The sequence below is a fragment of the Rhinolophus sinicus genome, chromosome 18 (assembly GCF_057876585.1).
Source record: "Rhinolophus sinicus isolate RSI-liver-muscle chromosome 18, RSI-T2T, whole genome shotgun sequence".
In the NCBI taxonomy this organism is placed as follows: domain Eukaryota; kingdom Metazoa; phylum Chordata; class Mammalia; order Chiroptera; family Rhinolophidae; genus Rhinolophus; species Rhinolophus sinicus.
In genome coordinates this window covers 35,485,850-35,504,080 of record NC_142518.1, presented here as the reverse complement: position 1 = coordinate 35,504,080, position 18,231 = coordinate 35,485,850, and the positions used below count along the sequence as shown (strand labels likewise).

Here is an 18,231-nt window from a genome sequence, read left to right as displayed (position 1 = left end):
TCAAGTTTCTCACATGTGATTCTATAACACTCAATGAACTTGTGATTTTCCTTTGTCTTATTAATGGAGTTTTATATTTATCTCCCATTCCTTCCTCAACCCCACACTCCTGTCCCTGCTATACACATCTCAAGTTGGTTTCATTCTGATCAAAGTTTCTTCTCTAAAATTTCTCCTGATTTCTGCACAGCATAAAATATGAGAGATTTTGTTGTTTTTATTTTTTCCAAAAAGCAAAAAGTTTGACTTACAATTCACTTACATGTTATAGAAGTAAGAAATGCAGGCATGGAACATTGATTTTAGCAAAGAAGTCAAAGAAATGGTGTCCAGAAAAATAGATCCATAGTGGCTAAAAATATTGGAAGGATGAGTTAGCCTTGTGTAAGCCTAGAATGCAGGTGAGTATAATAGGCTGCATTAGTGCGTTATTATCATAGTGCCTATTTATCCCTTTATACATTATTCCTCTGTACTAGCTGGGCTGCTGGCCAGAGAATGATATGCTCTGATTGCTCATAGCTCCCTCCTGCCTTCCAGCCTTTTTTACCCCTTTTCTAAGAGATCCTGTGTGGCCACCCCCAACTTTAGAACTATGCCAGAGCACTAGAACATCTTTCTTTCTTCCCTCCAGATTAAACTTTTATTTAAGGACAGCCTGCTCTGGGCCAGACATTTGGTATGTTTTTTTCCACATGATTCTCACCACAATCCAATGAAGTAGCAACTATTAGGTCCCTTTTCACAAATAAGGAAAAGTGAATGCCAGATAACTGATTTCCTTGAGGTTACAACAACTAGTGAGTATCAGAGCAAATAATTCTGGGTGTTCATTCCACTGGACTATCCTATCCCCACCCACATCTATAACTTTCCCTTCTCTCCATTCTCTAAATGGATGCAATGAGATAGCATAATCTAAGCAGCTAGAGGGTGATGAGTGCTCAATGTGCTCACCCACAAGGGTAACTGTGCATCTCGAGGCAGAAGTCTTAGAGCTGGGCAAGACTCTGCTGGGCTTCCAGTGAAGTGGCATAAGTAGGGAACATGTTTGGGGTCAGAAGGAATTTCCCCAGGAACTTGAAATTGTACCATGTAGAGGAGGGTACCAATCTGGCAACCCTTGGGCCATGTCTGGCAAATAGAAATATTTTGTTTGACCCACATGGTGTTTATAAAAAGCTGAATATTTGCCAGCATTTAAAACCTAGGAGATTCAGTATAAAAAGGTAGATTTGTAGCTTCTGTTGAAAAATTGGAGGATCTAACATTATTGCGCCAATATTCTTACATGAGAGCAATTGGCTAGAGCTGCCCTCTGGAGAAACCCAAACTTTCATGTAATCACAAACCCTACTGATCTCCTAGTCTATTTCACTTATTTCTGGGATGTTGCAGGCATCTGAGTTTGAGGCCTCTGAAACTTGAAGGTCTCTTCTGCCCGTGGGAGGGACACTATGTCCGAAGGTTGAGGCTGTAAACAGATGTGAAGACTGAAGTTCTGCTTATTTTTTCAATTTTTTCTTTAAGAAAAGAGGCAATGTATACTCAGCCCCCATATCCCAAGGCTGAGAAACTTCTGACAAAAATAAGGCCCCCATGAAGTAAAAGTGCCCCAGCTTTCTGGGCAGGGCTCTGCAGTCTGATGACACAGTGCTTTAATTGTGAGTCAGACCTTTGTCTCAATTTTAATTAAGGTGGTAAGGGCCAATTAGAGCTGGTAGCCAGCTGCATTCACCACAATTTATCCAAAAGGGATTGAAAATTGTCTAGGTCCACAAAAATGGCAATAGGCCCATAAAACTCATAGGATCTTACCCATTTTTATAAGCATCACCCCTTCCTCTAACTTGGCCCTCCCAATGCCCATTCATTGGAAGACTGATTCTTTTTGCTGATTCTTAACTAATCATGATGAATTTCTAGTCAGGGGTGCCACATAAAAAATGGCTTTCATTGAAAAGTCATCAAAATTAGTTATGGTAATAATTATAATTGTAATTGTGGCTAAAATTCATTTAACTTTTACTTTACAACCAGGTACTATGCTAAGATATTCCAATGTCATATCTTATTTAATTCTTACAAAAATTTAGAATTATTATTCCCTTTCTACAGATAAAGAAACTGAGACCAAAGAAGTTAAGTAATTTGCCAGAGGTCACACAGCTAAACAGTCTTGGAGTCAGAATTCAGGATCAGATATCAGGGATAGTACCCTGCCTGTGGATAAAGAAGGTCTTCATCTACATTCTATTACATTTGAAATATTTAATTAAAAATACACAGTAACTAGGTAAGACATGCAGTCATGCTAATTCCATCTGCTTCCTTTTGTTAGCCAGGGCATAATGCTTCTATCTCACTCTGTATTTCCCTTTGCATGTGGTTGCTAATAGAGAAGCTAGAGCCCTAGTCATCTTTGAAATTTCTTTGAGCACTTTCTGACTGAAGATCTCAAATGGTGTTCCCATTCTTTTGTTTATTACCACGTGTGCTTGATTTGGCTCAGTGCTTGATCTTAGTGATCCAAGACCTCAACCCACTGTAAATGTACTTCACTTTACCTAAGTTATCACTTTTCATTTCCAAATGCACCTCATTAGGAAGCTTTTTCAGTTTGATATGTGCTGGGAATTTAGCAGTGAGTGGGAAAATTTGAGCAGATCTGTAGAAGTTCAGACTGTACCAATGTTTTCCCCTTTAACTGGAAATGACTTAAACTTTATATACATGGAAATATGGGCCTTGCATATGTCTGGATAATTTTATGTCTTATAGAACATAAATATGGCTATTATTCTAACAGTCATCATTCTTCTGTTTTACTTGGGACTTCATGGGAAATAGCAGTTCCATTCCCTTGTTCTCAGAAGGTTATTATTTTTTTCCCCAAAAGAAAAATGTGATGTGTGCTGAGTTCTGTTTAGGTGGTAGCAAAAAACAAAGGTGCAAATGTAAGTTTTTTAAAATTTGAAGTTGAGTGGGTGGCTCTAAAATGTCATAAAAATCAACTCAATTATATGTTTGGCTGGAAAACATCAAGATGCATTTAACACTGCTTAGGCTGGCTTCATATGGTCTGAAAAATGTGGTACAAAAAAGCGTATTCAAAGGCATTGGTTGTAGTAAAATTGCTATCCAAAGCAGGGCTGTGCAAGGTGGGTTTGGGGGAATTGAGAAAAAGAACCTTTTTGTATGTGAACCAGAAGTTAAAAGGGAGTGATAAAACCAAGACAGGTCTTTTCTGTATCAAAGCAGACTTCACCTGTGAATTACAAAACAGATATCCTAAGAGGTCTCCTAGAGACCACCATCAATCACTATTAAGATCTGCAAGGCATGGGGTGAGGTATAAACAGTGCTGAGAGGGCTAGGGCCCAGAGTAAGTTAAGGCATATGGAAAGCATAAAGAGCACGAAAAGGACTCATTAGGTCATGCACAAAACCAGATGAAGTACAAGAAAGGGAGCTGCTCACCAAATGTGAACCAGTCACAGGCCAAAAACAAAATGCCTCAACTTTTTTTCCTTCACAATCAAGAAAAAGGGTCTTTAACCTCCAAAATATGTAGCTAACAATATATTGAGGAACAAAAGAGTAAGGGAATTAGAGAGCTATAGCGAGCTCTTACCCCCACCCCCATCCCTCCAGAAAAAGTATTTAAATTATACCCTGGGCACTGAAAGAGGACTTTTGGAGGATGTAAGAGGCTCCTTAAGAATAGGGATGGTATTGCAGGTCTGGTTCCCCAGGAAACAGACTCTGAGTCAGAGACTAATATTACGCCTTCTGGACCAACACATGTGGAAGAATAAAGGAAGCAGAACTGGACAGAAGGAGAAATTGAACTGTAATTCAGTTACAACAAAGACCTGGGTTGATCCCATCGTGGGGTGTTGGGAGGGCCTGAGCAGAGTTGTCTCATCTTGAGGCAAGAGAGCCAGGCCTTTATAAACCCACTTCCATCAGTTGATGCATTTGGACTTATCTTTCACCCCCACTCCAGGAGTAGGAGGTAAATTTAGGAGAAGTGGCTCTCTTTAGCAGAAGGTAATTCCCAGGGAGGGACTCAGCTATAAACTGTCAACAGCCCAAGCTGCCAACAGCTGGGGAAATGAGTTCTTTGGTCTTGAATAGGGTATGTGGCAGTGCACTACCATATATCCCAATTTATAAAAGGAAAGGAAATTTAGGTTCTAGAAACTATGTACCAGTGAAGTTGATAATGCACCTCAACCAATTTCTGGCATGACTATTAAAAAGATGGTCTTGGAGCCTTTAGAAAAGAAAGTGGTGACAACTAAGAACCTGGGTAGGGTCATTGGGGAAAAGCAAAACCAGTGTTAAATGCATAAATTAATTAGTGTCCATCATAGTGACACCCTCCAGACTCCACTTAACTTTGCCTTTTTCAGCATTTTAAGTCAAATATCTGGCTGGATACATATAAGACACATTTATCAAACCTGCAAATTACCCAGAGTTTGAAGGATAGCCAAAATCAATTAAAATATATGATAAAATATATTTTTTTAAAAATCTGGTTCAAAAAAATCAACAAAATGAAATTTAATAGGGATAAGTATAAAGTAATTCACTGAGATCTGAAAAGTGCTAGAAAGAACAGATTTGACTTAACAGCAGCTCATAATGAAAGAAGACCTAGATGGATTACCTGTTTTTAATATGAGTTTAATCTTGAGATTATTATGCTAAGTGAAATAAGTCAGACAGAAAAAGTCAAGAACCATATGACTTCACTCATATGTGGGATATAAAACTGAAAGCAACAAAGGAACAAGGCAAGCAAAAAAGAAACAAAAACTCATAGACACAGACAACAGGTTAGTAGTTACCACAGGGAAAGGCGGGGGATGGTAGAAGAGGGTAAAGGGGTCAAACATGTAGTGATGGAAGGAGAACTGACTCTGGGTGGTGAACACATAATGCAATATATAGATGATGTATTATAGTATTGTATACTTAAACCTATGTAATTTTACTAACTGTTGTCTCCCCAATCAATTTTAATTAAAAAAAAATCAGCAATATGACATGATTGCCAAGAGAGTTAATTCAGTATTGGGATTCACTAAGAGAAATATGGTTTCCAACACAATGGAAATAAATCCCAACTTATCAGAGGCTGTATCAGAGAGTGCTCCATGACAGACTACATATGTGAGGTTTTTCTCTTCTTTAGAGAGATAGCTCACCAGATCATCACAGTGTAGGCAGAGGCAAGAAATCTGCCTCAAAGGAGTGGTGACCTTGGAATCCCTGAGAGAAACTTTCTTATCATGGTAGACCTGAGTACCTTAGAGGGGGTACCAGATAGACTTTAAGGTGGTCCCTATGATCCCTACCTCCTAAAATTCACACCTTTCTATAATCTCCTCCCCCTGAATGTATGCAGGACTTGTGATTTGCCTCTAACTGATAAAACACGTCAAAGGTGATGGAATGTAATTTCTGTGATTATATTTGGTTATATAAAACTCCATCTTGCTAGAAGACTCACCCTCTTTCTTTATTGCTGACTCTGGAGAAGCAAGTTGCCATGTTCTTAAGGGGCCTAGTGAGAGGGCCACCTGGTGAGGAACTGTGGAAAGCCTCTAGGAGCTAAGGGCAGCCTCTAGCTGATAGCCAAAAGAACTGTAGCCTTCAATTCTACAACCAAAAGAGAGTGAATTCTGCCAACAACCTGAGTGAGCTTGGAAGAAGATCCACCCCCAGTTGAGCCTCCAGATAAAAACTGAGCCCTGGCCGGCACCTTGATCACGGCCTGGCAGAGGACCCAGCTAAACCATGCTCAGATTCCTGACCCACAGAAACTGAATGTTATTTTAAGCTGGTAAGTTTGTGGTAATTCGTTACTCAGCAACAGATAACTAATACAGAAGGGAAAGTACAGTAAAGAGGAGCCCTTAGTGATCTTTGAGCAAAGAAAAGTTACTTCTGGGGAAATGGTGGCTTTTTAGGAAGGAAAGAGAGTTTGTAGTGGTGTGGATCTGTGTTTGTGGGGTAACAAATGCCTGATCATTGGTATGGCAATACCTAATCCAATCCCTGTAGCCACTCTGATTGATCAGACTTGGATCACGTGACCACCCGGAACATGGAGTCCTGGAGGCAACTAATAGCAGACCCCGTTGATGCCCTTTTTCTAAGCTCACCTGTAGTTTACTGATAGCTTCAGAAGACAGTTTCCTGCATGCTAACAGCTTTTCAACCTCGAGTTCCCAAACCTTTCTGCTTTTTTGCCTGAGGGCTTGCTCAGTCTTTCTTTAGGGTAACCCAGAAATGCTAGATATGTCACACTACCTGGGACAACCCCCAAGTGGAGAGGAATGAGAGTCAGTGGTTAAATACTTCAGCTTCCCTCACCCTTGATGGAACAACTGTGAGGCATATTCCACACAATTCTGAAGGTCCTAGTGGAAATGAGCAAAATTCCCATTAGCACATCCTTTATTGCCTTTCCTCCCTTCCTGTCTCACTTCCCCCACTCTCTCACTTGTGCTTCTGGGATCACCACCCAAATTAACCACCTGCACCCAAGTCCTTGTTTCACAGTCTGTATTTGGAAAAGCTCAAAGTAAGACAGCATCAAACCCACTTGTGTAACCTAAATTGATGGAAAGTGGTGTTTCCAAGTAAAAACAGAGGAAATGCATTAAAAGCAAACCTAAATACCAGATTTCACTGCAATAGGAATTTTGCCAACTTCATTATTCTTATTCCACGGGGAATATTAGCATCAGTTTCCTGTACTTCTAATCTTAGCCATTCCCCTTACCATAGAAGTCCACTTGGCAACTAGAGAGGCCACATTAGAGTGTGGAATGGATTGGAGAAAGCCCATTCTTTCACCTAATAAAAAAGTCAAAATACAGGTTTGGTAGACAATTCCTCAATGGTGTCATCTCTTTATCCCTAAAGGTAAACTTCACAAACAGGCAGTTCTGTGTACTTGAAGGAAATTTTAATGAAGTGTGAAGAAAATGTAATTTTGCATATATACAGAATATCTTATTTTGATGCCAATAACAAAATTCAGGCAATATGTCCATGTTTCTTTGCTTTTATAAAATAGTCCAGAGACATGAAATCTGTGTAACTTTACTAACAATTGTCACCCAATAAACTTTAATTTAAAAAATTAAAATTAAAATTAAAAAATTTTTAAAAAGTAGTCCAGAGAGATCTAGAACTCAATACTCAGAGAACTATATTATTAATTATTAAGCATATTAGTAATGGCAGAGATAATATTCATTCTTGCCTTCTTCTTAATGATTAGAACCCTATATTAATGGAAGCAACAATGTGCCTGGCTAAAAACTACTATCTCTTACAGATAGGGGCAGCCAATAAGTTGTAAGTAGGAATGTTGTGTGGTACTCTATGGTAGGCTCCTTAAATGGTGCTGATTTAATTAGTAAGTGTGTCTTTTCTCTCTTCCCCCTTTCTTCCTTTTTGATGCCTCCATTGTTGGAGTTCTAGAGCCATCTTAGATGATGAGACAGTCTTGAAAATGTAAGCGATGTGCTAGGATAGAAGAGCAGAGAGAGTAAAGGAGCCTGTTTCTGACATCTCATAGACCTGCCATATCAGCTCTAAAGAGTTTATCATCACAATTGTTTTATGTGGAAAAGAAATTTTTATTGTGTTTAAGACGTTTTTATTTGGCTTTTATATTGCATTCAACCAAACTGAATCCCAGCTGATACATATACACACACATAAAATCAGAAAAAAAAAGTTGAAGGCTTGTTCAAAATTATTGAAGGGAAAGATGCTTAATTAATGTCAGCAATGTGTATGCTTGTACAATACAAGTATAGTTCCACAATAAAAATAATTATGGTTTGCATGAATGCATCCACAAACATAACCATAGTTTAATAACACCAGTGTTTAGGAGTATGGTAGAATTTAAGAATAGAAAATTCAGAAAGGTAAACTGTTATGGATTGAATGTTTGTGTCCCCTCCTCCCAAATTCAGGTTTTGAAGTCCTAACTCCCAATGTGATGGTGTTAAGGGGTGGGGCATTTGGGAGGTAATAAGGTTTAGAAGAGGTCATGAATATGGAGTCCTAGTGATGGGATTTGTGACTTTATAAGGAGAGACCAGAGAACTACTTTTCTTTCCTTCCTCAGCAATCAGCAATCCAGGAAGGGGCTCTAATAGGAACAGAGTCAGCCAGCACACTGATCTTGGATATCCCACACTTCAGAACTGTGAGAAAATAAATGTCTGTTGTTTAGCCACCTAGTCTGTAGTATTTTGTTATAGCAGCCTGAGTTATATGACAAAAACACATTTGTTTTCCATTTTTTCCTCCCCCTTGAGTATCCTAGACTCATAGATATTATATACTTTGAAGGAAACATGCATCTATTTTAATTCCCTTGCTTTAGAAATGAAAAAAAATTGTCCCCTATGGTCATTCTGTTACCATGTTTTGCAAACCTTTGTTTTAAATATAACAGATTTGTCTCCTTTATGTCTACTCCTAACACATCAAAACAGCTCTCACCACTTCATTGTGAACTTCACTCACCTCCTCACTGCATCTTCCATTCCATAGTCTCCCCTTCCTTCAGTTAATTCTTTACAGCACTACTCTGACAGTAATCATCACAAAACCCCACTTTTGACCAAGGATGTCCCTTTTAGAGCACTTCCAATGGACCACAGTAGTCTAATCAATTAATCATTGTCATACTTTTCCCTAGTTCTAAATTTTATCCATCCATGTTCGTGTCCAGAGAAAACATTTACATCAATCTTCACTACTTCAATGGACTCATTCATAAATCTCAATAATGGATCCATCAGATTTAGCTGTCCTGTTGTACATTTAGGCATTGTTTTTTATTTTCTGATGCCAAAATGCTATCTAGTTCTAAAAGAGGATCACAACTGTTGGGGAGTAGGTACTTGAGTTGACAATATGACTGGAATTGAATGGTGGACAAGCATAGCTGCCAGACAAACTTTGATTAGCTGTGAAGGAGGCCAACAATCAGAAGCAGGTTGAGACAGGAAGAAAGAACAAACAACACAAGCAATGTATGCAGGGACTGCCAATTCTAGGGGGAAATGGGCTTCACTACCCCTGCCTTTGATCGTGTTCTGTCTAATAGGTACTTGTTTCTCATCTCTGCCAGTTTAAATTCTGTGATATCCACCAAGATGAAAGTCAAGTCTCACATTTTACTCCATGAAAACTGCTTCAGTTACTTAGCTCTTCTATTTCCTTCCTTTCCACAGCATTTTTTGACTGTTGGAGGCATTTGACTTGGGATTTTATTTCATTTTTTGTTTTATTATATAGCTTTGCTTGGCAGTATTATTGTTTAAGATGCGCAAGTCTCACAAAGAAATGGAAAGACCTTCTGTGCTCATGGATTGGAAGAACAAACATGTTTAAAATGGCTGTATTACCCAAAGCAATACACAGATTTAATGCAATCCCCATCAAAATCCCAATGGCATTTTTTAAAGAAATAGAACAAAAAATCATCAGATTTGTTTGGAACCACAAAAGACCCTGAACAGCCAAAGCAATCCTAAGAAAAAAGAACAATACTGGAGCTATCACACTCCCTGACTTTAGCTTGTATTACAGGGCAACAATAATCAAAACAGCATGGTATTGGCAGAAAAACAGACACATAGACCAGTGGAATAGAATTGAGAACCCAGAAATAAAACCACATAAATATGGACAGATAATTGTTTGACAAAGAAGTAAAAAACATACACTGGAGAAAAGACATCCTCTTCAATAAATGGTGCTGGCAGAATTGGAAAGCTACGTGCAAAAGAATGAAACTACACTGCTATCTGCCACCATGGACCAAAATTAATTCAAAATGAATCAAAGACCTAAGCATAAGAGCTGAAACAATAAACTGCATAGAAGAAAACATAGGTACTAAACTTATGGACCTGTGTTCAAAGAGCATTTTATGAATTTGACTCCAAAGGCAAGGGAAGTAAAAGCTAAAATAAATGAATGGAACTATATCAAACTAAAAAGCTTCTGCACAGCAAAAGAAACCATTGACAAGATAAAGAGGCAACCAACTGAATGGGAGAGGATTTTTGCAAACAATGCCTCCGATAAGGGTCTAATGTCCAAAATATACAAAGAACACATACAACTCAACAACAGAAAAACAAACAACCCAATTGAAAAATGGGCAAAGGACCTGAAGAGACATTTCTCCAAAGAGGACATACAAATGGCAAATAGACATATGAAAAAATGCTCAACATCACTAATCATCAGAGAAAATCAAATAAAAACCACAATGAGATATCACCTCACCCCAGTTAGAATGGGTATCATCAACAATGAAAATAGTAACAAGTGTTGGAGAGGTTGTGGAGAAAATGGAACCCTCATACACTGTTGGTGGGAATGCAGACTGGTGCAGCCACTATGGAAGGCAGTGTGGAGGTTCCTCAAAATATTACGAATAGAATTACCATATGACCCAGCAATCCCTCTCCTGGGTGTCTACACAAAAAATCTGAAAACATTTATCCATAAACAGGAGCGTGCTCCAATGTTCATTGCAGCTTTATTTACGGTGGCCAAGACATGGAAACAACCAAAGTGTCCTTCAATAGATGATTGGATAAAGAAGTTGTGGTATATATACATAATGGAATATTATTCTGTCATAAGAAAAGATGAAATAGTACCATTTGCAACAACATGGATGGATCTTGAGATTATTATGCTAAGTGAAATAAGTCAGATAGAAAACGTATAGAATCATATGATTTCACTGATAAGTGGTATATAAAACTGAAAACACCAAAGAACAAGACAAAGAAATTAAGAAACAAAAACTCAGAGATATAGACAATAGTTTAGTGGTTACCAGAGGGTAAAGGGGGAGGGGGTGGTAGAAGAGGGTAAATGGGGTCAAATATATGGTGATGGAAGGAGAACTAACTCTGGGTAGTGAATACACAATGTGAGATAGAGATGATGTATTACAGAATTGTATACCTGAAATAACTTTACTAGCAATTGTCACCTCAATAAACTTTAATTAAAAAGAGGGAAAAAAGATATGCAAGTCTCACTTCTTCCAAATAGTGTTTAAGTTTCTGAGGATTGGTGGTGTGTTATTTATATATATATATATATAATCTCGCACAACAGGGCTTATCATATAAAAAGTGCCAAAGGATTGACAGATTATCTGAATGTAGACAAGATATATTTAACATGTAAATATATACAGGTGAGAAAATTCTCTTCAATATAACAAATATTATCTTCAATATAATAACAGTATATTTGATGTTAAATATCTTATTAATAAAATTGAACATTCTGTAAGTATTAAAATATAAACACCCAAATTCTTTAAATAGGCAGTCATTATATTCAACATTTGTTTCACTGATAGATTAGTAAGGACCTAGGGACCCTTTGGTCACAATGAGATTTCTCTTTCATGAAAATTTGATGGATATGAATTAACAGAGTAATTTCAATCTGGATGGTTAATCAGATCATGAAAATAGTCTTGTCATGGAATTTTGACAATTCAGTTCATTAAAATAAGATTCTGCCTATAATATTACATTTTATATCATCAACAATGGCACATTTTCTTTGCATTATTTAATACAGTATTTGTGAAAGCATCTTTCATGGACTGATTTAATGTGTCATATATTTCAAAAGAGGTTTCTGAGTCGAACAACTTTGGGAAATTTAAACAGACATCTCAATGCCTGTTTTATATTAATGTGCATTTTGATTCTCCCAAAAGAAATATGTTATGCAATATTTCCTAAACTACTTCAAAGCATGGGTTTTGAGGAAGCAGAGCTTCTTAGGAACAAATATTGGGAAGCACTGACTGATAGGTTGGATAGAGGCTGCAACATAAAGAGAAAGGAGTTCTGAACTTTAAGTCAGACTACCTGGGTTTGTGTTCTATATCCTTTATTTACTTTATTACTTACTGTGTAATCCTAAACATTTTATTTAACTTCTCTGTGTCTCATTTTTCTTACCTATGAAAAAGGAGTGTAGTAGCTTGTTTCCACAATAGCCACTATCAATTCCTTCCTTCCCTATGTACACCAGCCATTCTTCCATGTTCCTCCACGCCTAGGAATCTGGGCTGGTTCTGTGACTCACTTTTGGCCAGTAGATTATGGTGGAAAGTATACTGGGTGATTTCTAAGGCTAGGTCATAAAAAGCCTCACTGCTTCCACCTTGGTCTCTTGGAACACTCACTCTGGCTGAAGCCAACTATTGTATAAAAAGTCTAAATAGCCTGAGATCAGTATGCTGTGAGGAAGCCTAAGCTAGTCATTGGGGAGAGTCTGCACATAGATAGAGGGAGATACCTAGATAAATCCAGCTGTTCCAGCTACCCAAGCACAGGCAGACATGTTAAGTGATAAAGTCATCTTGGACACTCCAACTTCAGGAGATTCCATGTGGAGAGGCATCAAGGAACCCAACCAAAAACTAGAGTCATGTTCCCAGACCTATGGCCCCAGAAGAACCACGACAGCCTTCTCCAGCCATTCAATCAACTCAAGCTAAGACCTTACTTATTGTGGAACATAAATGAATTGGCTCCACTGTGCCATGTCTGAATTCCTGACTCCAAAATTTATGAGACTAACATAATTGTTGCTGTGTGACACTAAGGTTTAGAGTAATTTATTATACAGCAATAGATAACTGGATGGGTTCAGTGAGATAAATAAAAGTATCAAGTTTAGCTTGATATTTGGCATAAATGGGTGCTTATTAACATTGGCTTCTTTCCTTTTTTTCCCCAGAGGACTTTCACCATGTGGCATGCAAGCCCAAGATTGCTTCTATTATGATGTTGAAGGAAAATAGAGGTAATGGCAGGGAAAAAAGTCAATACTCCAGATACCTAAAACACCAAAAAGTATATATTTGTGGGGTGAATATCTGGGTGAAGGAAAGTGTATTTTAAGATTGACCAACATTCAGTCATTCTAAACAGGAACTGTAAATTGTCCTCTACTTTCTGTACATTTGCAATGATTTTTAAAATATGTCTTCAAATTTTTTGACCCTCATCCTATTTAGAGGTTGGGTCTATGTCCCCTCCCCTTGAAAATGGGTGGGATTTTGTGAATGGTTTGACCAACAGAGTATAGCAGAATTAACATTATGTGACTTTCAAGGTTAAGTCATAAAAGATGGTTCAGCTTCTGTTTTATGAGCTGGAACATTTGGTCTTGAAACTTTCAGCAACCATTAAACAGTGCAATAGTTACAAAGAAACCCAAACACTGTCCCACATAGAGAGTTCCAGAGACTCCATGAAGAATGAGAGATACCTGAGTAGTCCTTAGCTTCAGCACCCTGCTATTCTGGGTTCATGGTCTGACTGCAGCCATATAAGAGATCTAGAGGCAGAACTACCCAAACTAGCTCTTCCCTAAATTCCTGGCACACAGAAACTATAAGAGATAATAAAATAATTGTTCTTGTAAGCTACTAACTTTTGTGGTGATGTGGGGTAGCAGTTAATTAAAACTGTATTCATTGAAATATATTGGTGAAGTGTTAGACTATGTTAGGTTATAGTCTCCAGATGGTGCCCATTTGTCCTCTTTTTTTGTGTGTGATCCCATTAAATTGTGTATGTTTTAACCATTTAACTGTCTGCAGACTTAAATGATAAATTTAATCACAAGCAAAATGCCTCTATTTGTTAAACTAACTAAAATTGCAGAGTTTCTATCTATTAAGTAAAAAGTTAAAGTGCATAATTTCTTTTTAATTTTCAAACACTCCAATCATTAGTATGTCTTCTAGTGGACACATTCTTCCCCTGGGATTAAAACTTTGTCCAGAGTTTGTGGAAACAAGAGAAAAAACCAATTTGAAGACGGTGGTACTCACACTTCTTTTCTTTGATTCTTATCCAGGAGAATATGAATAAAAGGGCTATTTTTTACCCCTCTCTATGCCATATATTATCAGCCTCTTTTATATGGCTAATGAGAAGTGAATATTTTGGAGTAGAAGAAATTTCAAGGGAGAGTGGACTAGCACTTAGGGGCCACTCTAACATAGGTCTCCTTTCATACTATTACACTGAAATCTGCATAGTTTCTCCCTTACACTAATCACTGTTTGGTTAATTTGGCATGAGCCCCAAATCTACACCCTTTTAGAAGTACTGATTTCCAATTGCTCCTGAGACTTACTTGCAAATGTTCCTGTCTGTCTCCACATGACTGAAAGTGAAAAGACTGGTAGGCTTCTTAACCTGTTTTCACAGAAAATCATCTCACAGGTAAGATTATCAAGAGTTCAGCAATTTTGCTGTAGATCTTAAAGGCCATAGAGACTTGTTAAGTCATTGAATACAGGGCCTTCTATCACTCCACTGACTCTCACCTTCTTTCTCCTTATGTCTCTTCATCTTTCCTTTTCACATTATGGTTTCTTACACTTCTGACCCAAGAATCCTTTTTGGATTTTAATTTTAAAAAGTATATTTCAAAAACTAAGCTAAAGTGACACTTAGAGAGAAATATATGGCATTAAATGCTTAAGTTAAAAAAGAAGAAAAGAAAAAAGTAAAGAGATAATCATCCAGCTTAGGAGAGGGTTTATAAAACCAATAGTGCATTTTTAGAGAAGACTAATGAATCTACAAACTTCTGGCAAGATATAGCAAGAAAAATGCAAAATCATAAAATTATTAAGAATGACAAACGACGCAATTATTTAAAAACTAATATATTGTTATAAAGAACTTTGTCCATACATTTAAAATTTTAGGTAAATATTCAAATTCCTAAGAAAATATAACTACTAAAATTAACTCAAGAAGATTTATTTGCCTAAATTAGTAGTTTAAAAACTTCTCTCACAAAGAGGGCACAAGCACAACAGTTTTACAGGTTATTTCTATAAACATACAAAGAACAAATACACTTACATAGCCAATTCCAGAGGGAAATTCTCCAACCTTTTTCATTTAACCAGCATAAGTTTGATATCAAAACCTTACTCTGGAGATTCAAGATGGCAGAGTAGATAAACACTGTGCCTGCTTCCTTCTGTGAACAAATTAAAATTACAACTAAATTACAGAAAAATCAACCTGGAGAACCATCTGAAGTCTGGCTTAAGAGAAGTTTTATAACTAAGGATATAAAGAAGAAGCCACATTGAGACTAGTAGGAGGGGTGGAGATACAGAACTAGTTAACCCCAAAACTCTGTGAGAACTGGGAGGGATATCTCAGCAGTCGAGGTTCCCCCACAGCAGCAAGAAATGCAAGCCCCACACCGGCTTCCCGAACCCAGAATACTGGAGCCTGGAAGAGGAGTCCACATAACACCTGGCTGTAAAAAACTGGAGATTCTGACCATCTGGGTAGGACAGAAAGCGGCAGGAGACCCAGGCATCCTCTTAGAGGGCTTGCATACAGATTCTCTCACTCCCAGACACTCACCTTGGCCTCCAGCAGAGGGACAGTAACTTGGGGTGGTGGTGTTAGAGACATACGGGGGGCAGACTGAGTTGTGTTGCTTCAGGTTGAGGGCTGGAGGACAGTCGCCATTTCCCTGTGAGGAGGTCTTCCTCCCATGCAGCCTGCAGGCAGGCACCATCATTCCTGTGTTGAGCCTGCCTCCACACAGCCAAATCTGAATCTGATTGGTCTGGTGAGCTCCGCAGCTCTGCCCTGCTGACTCACTGGCACTTTCTTCAAGAGCAGCCAGCTCCACTGCATTGCATTCTATCTTGGTAAACTATCACAGTCTGACAGACCGAGGCAGATGGCCACTGGCCTCGGTGTGCTCTGAGCCTTTTTTGCTGAATAGCTTCAGGCTCAGCACTGGCACCAAATCAGAATTTACATTAACCTGGTGACCACAACTCTTCCCAGTCTAGTGACTCCCTGAGACTCTGCCTCACCTAACTTGCATACTGCACGAGGCTTTATCAGTGGCTGAAACTTAAGGGAGCTGGCAGATAGCAGCAGGCCTTGGGGTGTCCTGGCTTTTTGCAGAGCTACCCCAGGCCTGGTACTAGTGGCAGCTGTCCTCAGTTTGCAGTGTGGCTTCCCCAATATGCCTCAAGGGTTAGCACAGGCAGTGAACAATCACAGATGGTTTTGTAGCTCTTACCATGTACCGTGTTTTCCCGAAAATAAGACCTAGCTGGATAATCAGCTCTAATGCGTCTTTTGGAGGAAAAATTAATATAAGATCCAGTCTTATATCCCCTGCAGAGGATACATTCTAAGACCCTCAGTGAATGCCTGAAACCACAAGTAGTACCAAATCCTATATATACTAGTTTTTTCCTGTACATACATACCTATGATAAAGTTTGATTTGTAAGTTAGGCAACTTCACAGGCAGAAGATTTGTTCTTACCATAGATTTTAGCAACTTCAGCATATGGTTTTTTCCCCTTATTAAGACAAGAACTTTCACCTTTTCACTTAAAGGAAGCATTTTATGGCTTCTCTTTGGGATATCTGATTGCCAGCATCACTACTCTTGCACTTTGGGGTCATTATTAAGTAAAATAAAATAAAGGTGACTTGAACACAAGCACTGCGATAGCACAACAGTAAATCTGATAACCAAGATGGCTACTAAGTGACTAGTGGGTGGAGAGAGGATACAGCAAGGGTACACTGGACAAAGGGATGATTCACATTCTGCGGGGGATGGAGCATGTAGTCATGAGATTTCATCACGCTACTCAGAATGGTGTACAATGTAAAACTTATGAATAGTTTATTTCTGGAATTTTCCATTTAATATTTTCAGACAATGGTTGACTGCAGGTAACTGAAATTGCAGAAAGTGAAACTGTGGATAAGGGGGAAGGAGGGAAACGATGGTAATCATCTGATAACATGCAAAAATTGTTTAAATGAAATTTTTAAAAATTCCTGATTAAAATAAATTATTAAACTAAGAACAGAAGGGAACTCCATTAATCCAAAAAGGGGCATCTAAAATATTTACAAACAAAATTCATACTTAATATAAGAATGTTGGAAGCATATCCATAGAGAGCAGGAACAAGATAAGGACCTCTGTTATAAGTACTTCAATATTTAGAAATGTCATAACAACACAGTAAGGAAAGAAGTTATGTCAAAAAAAAGAAAGAAATGGAAAACTGTTATTTCTCAACTATGAGATTACTGTCTCTATAGAAAACCTAATTTATAAAAAAAAATAGCAAGATACCAGAAAGAAAAAATCATATTCAGGAACAAATTGCCCTCTATAATACATTTGTTAATGGATACACAATATAAAAAAGATGTAAATTGTGACAGCAAAAACATAAAAGGGGAGGCAGTAAACGGTCGAGGTTCTTTTTCTAGTTATAGTCAGATCTTTATTTAAAATTTTCCTGCCAACTTAGTGTTTTCCACCAACTTGGGGAGCAGAAACCTTCACTGGCTTCACAATCTTTTGCTTAGGTGCTGCCTTTGTGGGAGACTTAGCAGCAGACTTTGTTGTCTTTTTAGACACTTGCTTAGCCTTTTTTGTTTCCTTGGCAGCCCTGATAACTTTTTCTCATTGAACCTTCCTAACTTCAGGTTTCTGTTTCCTCTTGGTTATTATATCAGCAAGAGACGCATCAGTGATGGCCCTCTGGAATTTGACTGCATGGCAGGTTCTTTTCTTTTGAATTTCTCCTGACTGTCCCATTTTGTGCTTTCTTCTGTAGAGGACAATTCAGCTTATCTGTTGAGGATTCCTCTTGGAAAGGAATGCTGACTTGCATTTTGAGTTAAGATATTGGAAAACCTTCCCGTCGGTCCTGGCATAGTGTCTCCTGTGTCCGGGGTGGATCTTGTACCCACTGACACTGCACAACTCAACCTTTATGGCTGTGGCTGCTGGACAGAAAGAAAGATGGTGAAAACACAAAGGTCTAGTTTTTGTATGTGATCCAAGTTAAATTGTTACCAGCTAAAAATAGGCTGTTATATCTATAAGATGTTTTATGTAAGCCTCATGGAAAACAAACAAACAAACAAACAAACAAAACCCTACAATAGATACACAAAAGACAAAGAGAAGGGAATCAAAGCATATCACTACAGAAAACCATCAATTCACAAAGGAAGACATGAAGAAAGGAAAAGAAAAAGTCAACTACAAAACATTCAGAAAACAATTAATAAGATGGCA

The 18,231-nt window shown here is 38.1% G+C and overlaps 1 long non-coding RNA gene and 1 pseudogene across 2 annotated transcripts in view; one reads left to right on the top strand and one right to left on the bottom strand.

Annotated features, from left to right (window-relative positions):
* Nucleotides 1-14,768, top strand: part of LOC141569653 (uncharacterized) — a 201,553-nt gene extending 186,785 nt beyond the window's left edge. For both annotated transcript variants that reach the window (XR_012493365.2, XR_016019953.1), the window contains one exon: nucleotides 12,847-14,768. This is a non-coding gene — a long non-coding RNA (uncharacterized LOC141569653). The remainder of the gene's footprint in view (nucleotides 1-12,846) is intronic.
* A 2,518-nt stretch (nucleotides 14,769-17,286) lies between these two features.
* On the bottom strand, nucleotides 17,287-17,994 carry LOC109438216 (large ribosomal subunit protein eL24 pseudogene; annotated as a pseudogene).
* Nucleotides 17,995-18,231: the final 237 nt, after the last annotated feature.